Here is a 16,567-nt window from a genome sequence, read left to right on the forward strand (position 1 = left end):
CCATAGATTCTTCTGAAACCAAATCAAAAAAATCAGCCATGAGTGACGGAGAGGGCGAAGAGAAAACTTTCAGAGAATAGGAAACACAAGAGGTTACACAACATCCTCTGTGTATCACTTTTCCATAATCTATGAACTTTGAATTGAAGTCCAGTTTAAACCATCTGCTCCCTCCTTTACGAGGCATGAAAGTCAAACTGATGCTTAAGAACCGTCATAATAAAACATACAATAGTGAGCATCAAACTTTCACATGTCAAAGAACATTTGTATTACACCATATGATGTATGATACATAAACATCCCACACTTTAATTTTATTTGATGTTTTCTTTCATTTCAGATTCTTGGTGTCTTCATAAAAAAGGGGAAGGAAGTGATTATTGATGCTGTAAAAAAGGGGGAGAAATGTTTAGTTCCGCTTAGTTATCACTTGATCACTCATAATATAGCAGACACTCTTGAAAGAAGAATGTACATATAAGGGGGAGCAAAACTTATATGTTTTTTATCTAAGGGGGAGCTAAATCTAAGGATGGGGGGCATATATCAACATTCTACTTCAAATGTAGTTAGTTCATTTATTATTTCATTCTTTATTGGTTTAGTTTTGACACCATCAAATAGGGGAATATTGTTGGGAACATATTTGTATATATTTGATGATGGAAAAGATACACATTATAGTTATAGTTTATCTACTCATTGTTGACAGCCAGTCTTGTCTAAGCAAGTGTAAATAATAGAACTTAGACAAGCTGATATGTTCGAGTTTGTTTATTTAGTTAATCTAAAGATATGTTGATGGAAGTTCATATATCGATGAATGAAGACTAGATCTGAGCTACCTTAGCGGATCAGATATGGAACTAATCTCTGAAGTCTTGGTACCACTGAAGATCATCCCCTGATGACCTAAATACACTGAAGGCACTATCAACACCAAAGGCACTGATAGTATTATTAGCACAAAGACCATTACCTAAAGACCTGATTCGTTGGTACTGATTAGTGTGTCCATATGTTGATGTTCTTACACTAATGACACACTGATCATATGATATGTTGAATAATGATACACTGGTGGTTATACATAATCAGCTGAAGCTGATCAATGGATCATCTCCTGACGATGGCGCTGATGCTCCTGATTAGCGTATATCTTTCTGGTGCTGATGTCCGAATCAGGAGCAGATCAGAATTACTTGGTGAAGAAGTATTCTGAAGATCTTATATGATCTGTTCCTTATTTACTAAATCTATATTTATTTGAAGATTAAATCCCCTCAAATCAGGGATTTGATTTAACTAGAAGATCAGGAGAATCTGCAAAAAGTTTATCTCTTAGGTTTAGACTAGTATTTATACTAGCCTCTCTCATTAGTTGATAGATGATGATTTTTATTATATTCTGAGAGTGAGAGAGAGAGAGAGATAGAGTTTTTGTAGATATATTCAAAGTACTTGGTGAGTGTTGAATCATTGTACTCGTTCTCTTTGTGAGAACATTTTTCTTAGTGAAAAACCCGATAAATAAAACTAGTTTTTATTTGTCAAATACTTGTGTTATTATTCTGCGTTTCTATTAGATTCATACACAAGTGTTAGGGTTTGGGATCTAACAAAGAGTCAACATGCAATAATGTTCATGACCATTATGTGTTTACGCTGTAACAATGTTATTTATTGATTATGACATCCTTAGAGTTTTTGTAAACAACATCGTTACTAAAAAATATGTTAAAAAAACGAAACAGTTTCCGCAAAATGTTTGTTATACTGGGATTTTCCGCAATAAAAAATACTATGATTTTAAAGCGTAAAGAAAAGTTTTTTTTTTCTTTTTTTTTGTTATGAAAAATAGAGGATGTTAGGTGTCATGGTTTGTTAAGGCAATGCTCGTAATGGTTGTAGGTGGTTGAGTTGGATAGCCTAAGAACTCTTGGTTTAAAGCTTGATTGCATGGTTCTTGTTTGATTTATTGCTTTTGTGTGGACCACCTGTTCGACTGTCTATCTGACCTCTAACCACATACGATTTTATGTATTGTATGGAAGACCAGGATCTGACCCCTGACATTGACTTATTATGTACGTTGGGCTGGGCCGGTTATATGAATTATAGCCGGGAGCATTATACTCTTTGGGTGGGGCCCGTTATGTATGTGGACGGGGCCCGTTATGTATAGGGATGAGGCCCGTTATGTATGTTTCGGTTGGCCCCGTAATATGTATTGTATTCTTATGGTAGGGAGAACAGGTAGGTCGGCTTAAGAGCTAAGGATTTTATGTGGACACATTCTTTATATGATGGATAATGTGGTATACTGCGAAACACACTAATCTTTATGATTACAGTTATGGATATAATTTTGTGCAGGTTGTTCGTGAGAAGAGCTTGGCGAGACTGTACACACGCATCGAAGATAATGATTTCTGTTGTCATGTAATTCAAATCTGATAACACTATGATTTCAAACAATGAATGTCACTTATTGTTTTTAAGTTAAAGGTTTGAAATCGGTTGGCCTCGTATCAAACCCCAAAAAGTATTCATTTTAACAACTGTAATGTATCAAACCCAACAACATATTCATTTTAACGAGTTGTATGAAAACCAAAAATGCGTTTTAACAAGTTGTACCGGTCCAAGAAATTGGAAAACTCGGACCTGGACCTGGACCTGGACCTGGACCCAATAAGTCTCATCCGGTCCGGTCCACGGTCCGTAATTTTCTTTGAAACCAGTCCGGTCCAAGAGCCGATCCGGTGAGGTTTGGTCCTGCCGAAATACTCATCCCTATGGATCGATACCTAACTTTTAACAATACAATCATGAAAATTCAATTTAGAAAACGGCGCGGCGGCAAAATACTAGTCACTAATTATCAGGCACATTTAGGAAGTTATGCTAAATTTCCCTAAGTGATCCATGCTTTAATAGGAAAATTACAAAAATGGTCCCTATATTTTATAGAGTATATAAATGTTAAATGTCTAATAGTAAAATTGGTCCCATGTTTACAAAACTACTGAAATGGTTCCTAAAAATACAACTATGGTCCTTATATTTAAATTTGTTTTTCTTAATAACTTTTACAAGTATATGGTCCCCATGTTTACAGGTCTTAATAACTTTGGTTTTGTTAATTTGAAAAAACAAATTTTTTGACATGTTTAATTTATGTATGTGTCAGTATAAATTCATGGTGGTCAACTTTTCAACATAAATTTAAACTTTCGTTGATTATTTTTTTTTAAATAGTTGGGGTTTTTATGTACGTTTCCATATAAATTCGAGTTTTCAAGGTTTCGATATAGTTATTTTATTTTATTTTTTTTTTTATTTTTTTTGTTTTCATGTCTATTTTATGTATGCTTCCTACTTATGAGTCTGATAACATATAATACAATTTTGATTATTTGAACTTCATTCATTAATTTAAAAAAATATTACTTTCTTATTTTTATGTATGTATCTCAACCGTAATATACATAATCTTATTTTGTTTAACAATTTCGTTTAACAGGTTCGTTTATTAACTTAAAAAAATCACTCCCTTGACTTTCAAAACTTCCGTGTTTATCTCAATTATTGTCAGTTTAGTCAGTGGCACTTTGTATATTTATTTATCAATATATGCAACGATATCTAACTTTTAACAATACAATCATTAAAATTCAATTTACAAAACAGATTGACCGGGCCAAATACTAGTTACTAATTATCAGACACAATTAGGAAGTTGTGCTAAATTTCCATAAATGGTCCATGCTTTAATTGGAAAATTACAAAAATGGTCCCTATATTTTATAGAGTATATAAATGGTAAATGTGTAATAGTAAATTATGGTCCCCATATTTACAAAAATAGGTTCCTAAAATTACAAATATGGTCCTTATATTAATTATTTTTATAAACATGGTCCCTACCTTATAGCAAAATTATAAAATTTCTCCCTATGTTCCATAAAATTACAAAAATGCTCCATACATACTAACGAAATAACATATATGATCATCATGTTTCACAAAACAATATAAACGGCGCCTTCCTAATATGACCTTTACAAAAATGGGCCATATTTTCACACAAAAATATAGAAATTAACCTTTTCGTAATCAAATATTACTAATTACGAGGGAATTTAGGAAGTTGTGTATAAATTTATATAAATGGTCCTTGCTTTAATAGAAAAATTACAAAGACGGTCCTTGTATTTCATATAGTATATAAATGTTCCCTATCTAATAAATATTTTTTCATTAAAATAATGCAACCCTACTTTTCTAAATTATCTGGCAAAAGAATATTTTATAATGAAGATTTATTTTTAACTGAGAAACTACAACCCAAATGAGCATTAACAGTTAAATCATTCGAAAATGGCAATATATATATATATATATATATATATATATATATATATATATATATATATATATATATATATATATATATATATATATATAGATCGAAATTCACACCACATCTTTCATCAATCACAACTCCACTTACAAACAGAACGTAGAACGTATATGAGTATTGATTTTACTGTTTTTTTTAAACTAATAACATATATCTGATCATGTATTTTTGAAGTTCCCAAAAAGTATTCCTTGGAATAACAAAAATCTTTACACTTCAATGCTAAAAAATCTTTTAAAAAGAGAGATTTTGGTTCTAAAAACTATAGATTAGGGAATCTTAGATTCTCTAAGAATCAAACGCGAAATTTCTTACTATACTACAAAATCTCTATTATTCATATCACTAGATGGGTTGAATCTTTTTAACATGAAGGGAGTTTTTTTTTTATGGTAAATTAAATTGTTTCCTACTTTTTATGCGTACAAATGTTCCTACCCAATAAAATTATGACAAGTGTCATCATTCTATATTTTTTTAACTAACTCATTAAGGCTATATTAGGAATATATCAAATAATATTAAATTGAATGGTGATTTGTCATAATCTTAATGGTAGGAATAATTGTAGTCATAAAAAATAGGAGGTAATTTAATTTCTCTTTTTTTATATAAAGAGTTGATAATGGAATTCTATGCTACTGTGGAATCCAAATTTGAAGTTTCAAATTACCATGAAGAATATGTCATTTGCTTTAGATTAGGAGGAAAAGATAGGAGTTATAGTGTTTTAGAGTTAGCATGGAGATATGGTTTCTATAGCAAAGAAGAAGACATAAGCAATATTGTCACACATATATTGCTAGATTGCTATGAAAAGGTTACAAGGGATTTGACTACAATAAAGGTTGGAAAAAGATTGGGCATGTAGAATTCTTAAGTATTGCAATTGTGAAGAAGATAAAGAGTCTCATGCATCGTATTCTCCATTAAGTGCTTACAAATACAATTTCACGTTACAAGGATAAGAATGTTGTATGTAGGAGTGAATTATTCCCGATGCACCACTTGATTGATTTTGAAAATGATGTGAATTTACCATATATTTTAGCCTATTATATTGGAATAAATGTTGGATTCCCATCTCATAGTAAAGTAATCATTAGAGGACACTTGATCACTAGGATTACAAACTCTTTTGAGATTTTATCTAATGAGGTCTTATTGAGAATGAAAGGTGCAATGCCAAAAATCATGACATGGATTTTCTGAAGTGTATTGATGCATTGGAGAATAGAAAAGGTAAATAAAGTTGAATATGATTAAGATAAAGAGTGATGGTGAGATAGATACTAGCATGGAAAAGTTGAAGAGAGGAGAATTTAAATATAGAGAAAATACTAAGAAAAAGAAAGCAAGGATAGAAGAAGATAAGAAGATTGAAAATATTATAAATAAGAATAACGAAGAGATGATTAAATGAATTATGAAAAAGGGTGGATAATATGACTAGTTGTTTAGAAGGAATCGCGAAGATGATGAATTAGGCAGTTTGAGAAATTATGCAATTAAAATATAGAGATTATACATCACTCACAAAACCCGATGACGAGGATGAAGATAGTGAAATAGAAGATAATTATGATGAACCTAAGGATGAAATTGAAAAAGGTGATAGTGAGTATGAACCGAAAGAGGATGAAAGTGATGATGATAGAGATAAGTACGACAAATGGAGTGATTAACCATTCGTAGAAGAAACGTCTGATGGGGAACCATCGTAATATTTTGAAGAAGACCTAATGGAAATTTATGAAATATCAGACAATGACGACTAAATAGATAGATGCATGGAAGTTAGCTAGTTTTTATTATCTAAGATTTTTATTTTATTTTTCTATGTTGTTTGATGTGTTTAATTTTCTTTATGCATGTATTAATAAAATTCAAATTTTATTTTTAATGTTTTCCTCTAACTCTTATTTTTTTAGGTCAAAATCGATATGCTAAGATAAATTAAACAATCATAAGTGGGCATTTAATCAACTATGAAGAAGGAGAAGAAAAAAGATCCAAGTGAAAGGTCATCTATTAAAGAATGAAGCTTAAAAAGGCAGGAAGGCAAGTGATTGATCAATACGAGTCCTACTGAATAGAATTTCAAATAAAAAGTGAAGGCACTGTCTGAATCGCGTCGTGACTATCTACTATGCCCTTCGATTGCCGAAACTAGAGATGGAGTATTTCAAACAACAAATCGTGTCAACACTCATGCATATCACTGTCATTTGTCTCTGATGGAACGCATGACTTTTCAAGTATAAATCTATGGTTCCAAGTACCAATGATGACCCAAACTATTTTTATGAAGAAAAAAATGACTATCCAAGAAGTTCTACTCACGAAAGAAGGATAAATGCTCAAAGTTCCAGCCAAATTTCAAATGTTTTTTTTATCAACAACAAGATGTGAACAAGACAAATGTTGATCTCTACACTTCTATCCAAGGGGATTCCTTTCCACTTACTCTCTTATTTTTATTTCTATACAACGGTGATGTTGTATCATTCAAGTGTGGGGTGTGGATGAATTATGAATAAATCCATATTAATATAGAAATACATGATGATAACATCGAACTTAAATGCTAAAATATAATGCAAAGTATGTATTGCTTAACTTGTGTTTAGCCATTTTGAATATTATTTTTGTTCTTTTTGAGATTTCAAGTCAAATTTTAAATTATAAAATTAGTCGCCTTTTAGATTAGATACCTAAGAGTTTTGCATAGTTGACGTAATGTAGATGATATCATTGAACTTAAGTGCTAAAAAACATAAAGTATGTAGTGCTTAAGTTATTTTTAACCATTTTGAATATTATTTCTGTTCTTTTTAAAATTTCAAGTGAAATTTTGAATTGTAAAATTAGCCATCTGTTAGGTCAAATACATAAGAGTGTTGTATAATTGATGTAATGTACCCCTTAAAAATTTATTATCCAACGTAGGGTGAGTTGAGTTTCCAAGTAAAACGAGAAAAAGAAAGAAATGAAGAAAAGTAAAAGTTCCAAAAGTGAAGAATAAAATATATTATTATCTTAGAATTACTCGTGACTATATCCATGAAGTAATCTCTAAGAGTGGGTTGGTCCAATAATTAAATCTCTATTAAGTAGTCATGAGTGTTAGCGCAATCTCTATGCTATGTCCAATCATTATGGTCAATCCACCAATACTCATGACAATCTTGAATCACTACTTACTTCTAAGAGTATGACCGACTGTGGACGTTTGAGTAAATTAATACTCGGGAAGTGGGTTCCAAACATGAAAAAGGAGAACACAGTGATAAGTTAATTAAAATGACTGATCTCCATCATATATTAATATTTCCACTTAATAATCTCCAAATCGAATTAACACGTATACTTCTTAAGTTATCAAGTTTAAAACAAACTAAACTAAGAGTGTTTAAGCCAATTCATTTTCAAATCTAATGCCTCTCGAATTTGTCTGATTGTCAGACTTGATCAGTGACATTGGCTTATGGAATGGATCGAAAAGATTATCTTTCGATATGACTTATTGACTATGATTGTCTTTACATGCGAACAACTATCAAATGTAATGGTACTTAGTGAGTATGTATCAAGTGAGCTTGTGTGACTTAGAATCCATGCGTGTCACACCTCCAAACCAAGATGGCGGAAACATTGGGGGGCGGAGGGCGTCATGTACAGTATCATAACAATACACAATAGTAAAACAAGCAACAACATCCATTGCATTAATACTATAGTTAATACATGTGTGTTCTTTGTATAGTTGTATAACACCAAAAATGTAATATCAAAATAAAAGACGAGTTTTGAACATGCTCCGTCTTCTCAAAACTTGTGCCAGTGTACCTGTCTACTGGTTCCCTGCAAATACACACTATTTTGAAAGAGAGTATCAACATTTAAGTTGGTGAGTTCATAAGTATTTAGTGTCAAATGTTTGTATTTGTTTCATGAAAATGTTAGTATACTTCCCAGAAAATCCTATATTTTATGCTTAACATGAAAAGTAGTCTTATACCCAAGACCCAATTGTTTGTATGTTTTGTTCTCTTGAAATAGTATAATTGTATGTTTGTACTTGAAATAGTATAAATGTATGTGTTCCATATTTGTAAACTATCTTTACTAGAAAAATAGTATGCCTTGTTCATGTGTGAACATCACTGTATGTATGTAATGGAAAATGAAGATTTACAGTAGTGTTGTTTAAAATAACACCACTAAAGAAATATCTGACTTGTAACCAAAATGATTAATTAAAGTTCTAATATGAATGAGGTTATAACCATACTTAATTGACAAGTATAAAAAACGACGTTCTTCAGGCGTCGAAAAGATATGAAATTTGTCACCCGTAGACCTGCTGCTCCCACTGTAGCTAACAGCAAGGTGTGGGATTGTCAGTCCCGTATAGATCCATCCACAAACTCACGCTCTCCCTCCAGGAGAATCTGGTTATAAAACATGACTTAGCAAGAATATTGCTAAGTACCATGAAGTAGTATATCACATTCTAGTTAACTTGTTTACGTATAGTATGTGTATGTTTCTTGTTCTTGTAAATGACTAGTGTACTTTGTAATGAATAGTATGTATGTATTGATTCATGTATTGTTCCTCTATTTTAGAAAATAGTATGAACTGATCTCTAAACTATACTTATTATAGTTTACTAGTATGTTTGTTTGAACTGTAAATGATTTATAGAAAATACTCATTTGCCTATCATATGCAATTGAGTAAGTATGTTTTTGAAAATGAGATTTAATATTTATGTATATATCTAGCATGTATAATTATGAGTTAACCGACAGTCGGAATAGTGATCCTACCCTAAGCCCACAACCAAACAAGGAACAGGAGTCAAGGTATTGAGCAATAGTCCTAAGTCTGTTAAAGCATGATTATACATAAATATACGAATGAATATGAATTTGATAATAAACAGAAATGTAAAATAGTTTAAAAGAGTTTGAAAATAATTTTTAACAATATATGTAAACATAAGAAATTCTTTGTTTGTTTGTTTTCACATGTAAGATTTAACACAATTCTATTGTGTTTTACTTGTATTCCCCCCTAAAAACATTGAAAAGGTAAATTGTAGGGATATGAACTCACATTAGTGAGTGATTCGTTTGAAGGTTCGATATAGGAAGTTTTTCCACAAGTGAGATCCCGAGACAAAAACGAGTCCTAAAAGCATTTCACGTAATCTATATATATACTATTAGTGAATATAACCGCACGTATGTTAAGGAAATGGACTAATTTGTAAGCTTCACTTACAAATAAGAGTGTTAGAAGTGATTTAGGAAGGCTGCTATGAGTTTTCGGCCAACCCCTTGGGTTTTCGGCCCAAGGAAGATCTTGGTGTTCTTGGTGAAACCAAGGAGATTCAAGGGTTTTCGGCTGAAGTTCTTGATGAAATGAAGAACACTTGGTGTTCTAAGCAAGATCCAAAGGAGATATGAGTCGATTTTGGATGATAGTCGAGAGAGAATAAAGGGTTTTCGGTTGATGTGTTTGAGAGAAAACTTTGTGTTTTCGGTTAGAAGAGTAGAAGTGAGGAAGTGTTTTCAATCTCCCCAAATGTATAGGGCCGAAATCGTTGATGGGACACATGTATTGGTTTTCGCACCGAGAGGATAAGACCGAAGATTGCGGTCAGGAGGTTTACGGCCGAAAACGGATGTTCGGCGTCGACTGTTTGTGGTCCGAATCGAGTTCCCGGCTGCAAACCGAGGGTTTGCGGTCCGAAGGTTTACAGTCCATGCGAGACTTCTCGGTTTAAGCACTACACTTCTAATTTAAGCAACACTTCTAATAAAAGATTTTTTTTAAACACACATAGGTTATCAATCTAACCTTAATAAGTAAATCAAAACAATAAGTTTGACTTTATTTGACATGTTTGACTTTATTTAACATGTTTGACTTTATTTAACATGTTTGACTTTAGTTGACCCAATTTTAACTTCGGTTGACTTTTACAATATCGAAAATAACGGGTTGTCACATCATCCCCCCGTTAAAGGGAATTTCGTCCCGAAATTAAATCTAAGAGATACACACGGACTAAGGAAAAAGATGCGGATACTTATGTTTCATTTGATCCTCTCGCTCGCAAGTGAATTCAGGTCCCCGTTTTGCATTCCAGCGGACCGTCACTATCGGGATACAACTTTGTTTTGTTTGTTTGACTTCCCTATCCATGATTTCTACTGGTTCTTCCACGAAACTGGGACTCTCATTTATCTCGATTTCATCGAGTGGGATAACAAGAGTCTCATCAGATAGAAACTTCTTTAAGTTGGATACGTGGAAGGTAGGGTGTACGTTACGAAGTTCTTGAGGTAGTCGAAGTTTGTAAGCTATTGGGCCGATTCTAGCGAGAATCTCAAAAAGCCCAATGTAACTTGGATTTAGTTTGCCACGCTTTCTGAAGCGTATCATGCCCTTTCAGGGTGAGACCTTTAATAACACATGGCCACCAACCTGAAATTCCAAGGGTTTCAGTCTTTTGCCAGCGTAACTTTTCTGTCGATCTCTAGAGACTTTTAGTCGCTCACGGATTTGTACAATCTTTTCTGTCGTTTCCCGGATGATTTCTGGACCAGTGAGAGTGCTGTCAGCAACTTGTCCTTTAGCTAGTTGTGTGTCACCCACCTCAGCCCAGCACAGAGGGGATCTACACTTCCGGCCATAGAGGGCTTCGAATGGAGCAACTTTGATACTGGTATGGTAGCTGTTGTTGTATGAAAACTCGACCAATGGTAAATGGATATCCCACACTTTACCAAAGTCGATCACACAAGCTCTCAGCATGTCTTCCAACGTTTGTATAGTTCTCTCACTCTGTCCATCAGTTTGTGGGTGGTAGGCTGTACTCATGTCCATCCTAGTTCCTAGAGATTTTTGTAGTGACTGCCAGAACCTCGAGGTGAACCTACTATCTCTATCGGAGATAATATATATTGGTACACCATGCAGTCGAACAATCTCTCTAATGTATGTTCTGTTCAGTTTCTACATCTTGTCAGTTTCTTTAATTGGTAGGAAGTGTGCGAATTTGGTTAATCTGTCGAGACCACCTATTGTCTTGGGCAGCTTGGTTATGAAGTCCATTGTAATCCGCTCCCCACTTCCACTCAGGTATCTCCGGTTGTTGTAGTTGATGGGTTTTGAGCAAAAGAACATCCTATGTGCACATGGAAAACCCCAAAGCTTTGGATCTAGGTTTCTCTATTGTACATGCAAATTTATCCAAAGCTTGAAAACCCTAATCTACCATACTACAAAAATTGAAATCTATATCTAATACAAGGTTAGATGATTACCTTTTGATAGTAGCAAGAATCTTCAACAATCTACAACTTCAAGAGCTTAGTATCACAAATGTAACACCTCTAATGGATTACAAACACCAAGGCAAGAAGATGATTGAGAAGAGAGCGAAAGGAGGCTTAATTTCGGCTATAGGAACTCTAGGGTTTCTTCTGGTAGCCGAAAACTGAAGCCATAGGGGTCCTTACATACTTGAGCTGCTAGGGTTTCAACCAAAACCCTAATTAGATAGGTTAGGCCTTAAGTAGTCCAAGGAACCTTCTGGAATAAGGCTTGGACGTTTTCAAGGTAGGCTTCCACCCTAATTTCCCCCCCCCCCTTATGTCCACAAGGATTCTCAGCCCAAAACCAATTATCTAATAATTGCAATACTAGTCCCCTTTATTTAATTAATCTCTTTTAGCCACAAAATTAATTTCTTAATTAATTCTTGACTAATATTAATTAAACAATATGATTTCTATTTTAATATATTATTCTTATAATATATTAATAAACCATAATATCCTCTCTCTCTACAAATCATCTTGTCCAGTTGCTTTGGTGAAGGCAACCCAAAAGCACCATGCACAACCGGGTCAAGTTCATACCAAATATAGTTATGGACTTAGACACTAATCCAACCGTCTCCCACTTGGATAAGTCTAATAACTATAAATGCAAGTACGACTTCTGGATCCGATTAGCAATCGTAGCTCTCGAAAGCCACTGTCGAACTCTGATCTTATCAGTAACCTGTCCTTTAGATAAGGGATCGTACAGTCCTCTGTTCTAGATATCGTGCAGACAATATCATGGAACATAGTCATACTTATTGTCCAGCAGTTTGTTTCTCGATCTCTGATTTGTATGACATAGAACTTTATTGAACACATCAATTCAGTCCTGACCGGGCCCGACACATAAGTCAAACCAAATCATCGAGGGGCCTAGATATCGCTTTTAACCTCTTAGGATAAAAGGAACATATAAACTTCGACTTATATGCATTTACTATTCACTCATCGAATCATGCACAACAATGTGTTTTATAACATCAAGTTACTGATGCGTTTACGCATTATCAATGCACAACCAACTTGCAAACAATAAACCATATATATAGGTATAAAGACTATATGATATTTTCGTCTTGCGATCACTCGTGATAAATTCCATGAAGTGATGCCAACAAGCGTGGGTTTAATCCAATGCTCAAATCTTATTCATAAGCACTCATGAACGTTGCAACAAACCTTTGCTATGTCTAATACATTTTAGACAGTCTACAAACCAATTCATGACAGTCTTCTTTCATACCTACTTCCAAAGTATAAGCGACTGTGGACTGTTCGAATAATCTTATCATTCAGGAAGTCAAAACATGCAAAGTGAAACAATAGGTAAATAATTAACACAAGACAGTAACTTTACTCATAAATAATACTCCTTTATTTAATCATCAAATGTCAATTACAATTTATCTATTACATGTTTCAAAGCTATCTAATCTAAACTAATACCGTCCTTCAGCCCAATGCTCCTAGCGTGCTGCAAGTGCTTAACCCTACTCAGTCCCTTCATAAGGGGATCTGCTGGGTTATCCTCTGACGATACCCTCTTCACTACGGGGAGTCCCTCTTCCACCCGATGTCTAATGAAATGATATTTCCTGTCGATATGTCGGGATCTGCCATGATCCCCGGTTCCTTGGTCAAGGCAACCGCACCTTCGTTATCACAGAAATTTCCATAGGCTCCTTTACGGCTGGAACAACTCCAAGGTCTCCGATGAACTTCTTCAACCATATAGCCTCCTTTGACGCTTCGCTTGCTGCAATGTACTCTGATTCACACGTTGAATTAGCTACGGCCTCCTGCTTGGAACTTTTCCAAGTCACTGCTCCTCCATTTAGGGTAAAGACCCAGCCTGACTGAGATCGATATTTATCTTGGTCTGTCTGAAAACTGGCATCACTATACCCTCGCACCCTTAAGTCATCACTCCCACCGAGGACTAGAAACCTTTCCTTGGTCCTTTCGAAGGTACTTTAGAGTATTCTTGACTGTGGTCCAATGTGCTCTACCAGGGTTCCCTTGATATCCGCTGACCATGCTCAAAGCGAAGGCCACATCAGGGCGAGTACGAGTCATAGCATACATGATCGATCCAACTGCGGAAGCATAAGGTACTCGAATCATTTCTGCTATCTTGGCCTCGGTACTCGGACTTTGAGTCTTACTCAACTTGGTATTGCTTTGGATCGGTACCTCCCCCTTGTTGGAATTCTGCATACTAAAACGTTTTAGTACCTTATCGAAGTAAGTATTCTGACTAAGTCCTATCAGTATTTTACTCCTGTTTCTCACTATCCTTATTCCCAAAATATAGGCAGCCTCTCTGAGGTCCTTCATAGCGAAGCACTTCCCAAGCCAGGACTTAACCTCCTGCAGGGTTGGGATGTCGTTTCCTATGAGTAGTATGTCATCGACATTCAATACGAGGAATCTAACTATACTCCCACTGGATTTGACATATACACATGACTCATCCTCGCTCCGCATGAAGCCAAACTCTTTGACTTTCTCGTCGAAACAAAGATTCCATCTCCGAGATGCTTGTTTCAACCCATAAATGGATTTTTCAAGATTACACACTCTATTGGGATGCTTCGCATCAACAAAACCCTCTGGCTGACTCATGTAAACATCCTCAGCCAACTTTCCATTAAGGAAAGCGGTTTTGACATCCATCTGCCATATCGCATAGTCATGAAATGCAGCAATGGCTAGCATCACCCTAATAGACTTTATCTTCACAACCGGTGAAAAGGTCTCATCATAGTCAACTCCGGGAGTTTGAGTAAAGCCCTTCACAACCAATCGCGCCTTAAGTGTGTACTTTTCCATCCATGTCGGTCTTCTTCTTGAAGATCCACTTGCACCCGACCATCTTACGACCTGACACATTGTCAACCAAATCTCGCTGTCCATAGCGTCTTTCCACTTCGTAGACTCCGGGCTTGCCATGGCTTCCTTATAGCTATTAGGTTCGTCCAAATTTACTAGTGTACTATCACTAATAAACGTATCCCCTTCAGTAGTAATATGGAAACCATAAAACTAGGGTGGAACACTAACTCTATCGGAACGTCTAAGAGGTAAGGACTCGTCAATCGGTTCAACAGAAATTTCCTCCCCAAGTTAAGCGCCAATGTTAGAGGTTCCTTCATCATTCGAATCTTGAAGGTCTTCAAGATCGACTTGCCTCCCACTGTCCCCTTGGCTTATAAGTTCTCGCTCTCGTAAAACCCCTCTCCTCGCAACAAAGACAACATTGTCACTCAGTCTATAGAAGAGATAACCAAAGGACTTATGTGGGTAGTCGATGAGAATACACCGCTCACTACGAGGTTCGAGCTTGTCGTGAGTCTCTCGTCTTATGAAAGCCTCGAAACCCCAAACCTTGATATGTGCCAACGAGGGAGCTTTCCCTGTCCACATCTCGTGAGGTGTTTTGAAAACCTTCTTTGTAGCGACTAAGTTAAGGATATGGGCGGCAGTCTCTAAGGCATACCCCTAGAATGAGATAGGTAGCAAAGCATGACTCATCATGGAACGAACCATGTCCAGCAAGGTTCGATTTCGCCTCTCAGCCACACCATTCAACTGCGGTGTCCTAGGTGGCGTCAATTGCGAAACGATTCCGCATTCCTTGAGGTAGTTGTGGAATTCAAGACTAAGGTACTCTCCATCTCGATCGGATCGAAGCATCTTGATTTTCCTGCCCAACTGATTCTCCACTTCTTGCTTAAACTCTTTGAACTTTTCAAAGGTTTCTAACTTGTGCTTGATTAAGTAGATATACCCATATCTGCTATAATCATCGGTGAAAGTCACATAGAAGCGGCTCGCATCCCTTGTGGTGGATATAAATGGCCCACACACATCGGTGTGTATGAGATCCAATAAACCCTCACCCTTTTCACAAGTACCAGTGAAGGGTGACTTGGTCATCTTTCCAAGTAAACAAGACTCGCACACGTCATCGTCCCTAAGGTCGAATGACTCCAACACTCCATCCTTTTGGAGTTGGGCTATGCGTTTCTTGTTAACATGTCCAAGACGAAAATGCCACAAGCATGCTTTATCCAAACTATTGGAAGAATCGATACACAACACATCATTTCCTAAATTGTCTACAACCATCATAGTTTCATATATTCCATTACAAGGCAATGCTTCAAAATAGAAAACACCATTAAGAAAAGCATTAATAGAACCTTTTTCATTATCAAACGAAAATCTAAATCCTTGTTTATATAAACCATGAAAAAATGATGTTTCTCGCCATTTCTGGCGAATAGCAACAATTATTCAACTCTAGTCCTAACCCACTACTAAGCACTAAAGAGTAAACTCCAATCTTGGTGACATGCAACGATCTTCTGTTCCCCATGATCAAGTTTATCTTCCCATGCTCCACATCCCTATTTCTTCTTAGGCCCTGCAAATCAAAACAAATGTGAAAACTACATCCTGTATCAAGTACCCAAGAAATAGCATGTGATAAGTTGTTAGATTGAATAGTGTAAATACCTGCGAAGGACGGCTTGATCTTCCCATCCTTGATATCTTGCAAGTACTTCGGGCAGCTTCCTTTCCAATGCCCCTTTTCATGGCAGTAGTAGCACTCTGTATCCTTCGGGTTGGAGGTGGGTGCAGCAGGACCAGCCTTGGTTCCACTAGAAGAGGAGCCATCGTAGGACTTTCCCTTATGGTGGCTCTTGAAAGGAGCCTTCCTCTTCTT

The sequence above is a fragment of the Lactuca virosa genome, chromosome 4 (assembly GCF_052849685.1).
Source record: "Lactuca virosa cultivar CGN04683 chromosome 4, Lactuca_virosa_CGN04683_v6, whole genome shotgun sequence".
NCBI lineage: Eukaryota > Viridiplantae > Streptophyta > Magnoliopsida > Asterales > Asteraceae > Lactuca > Lactuca virosa.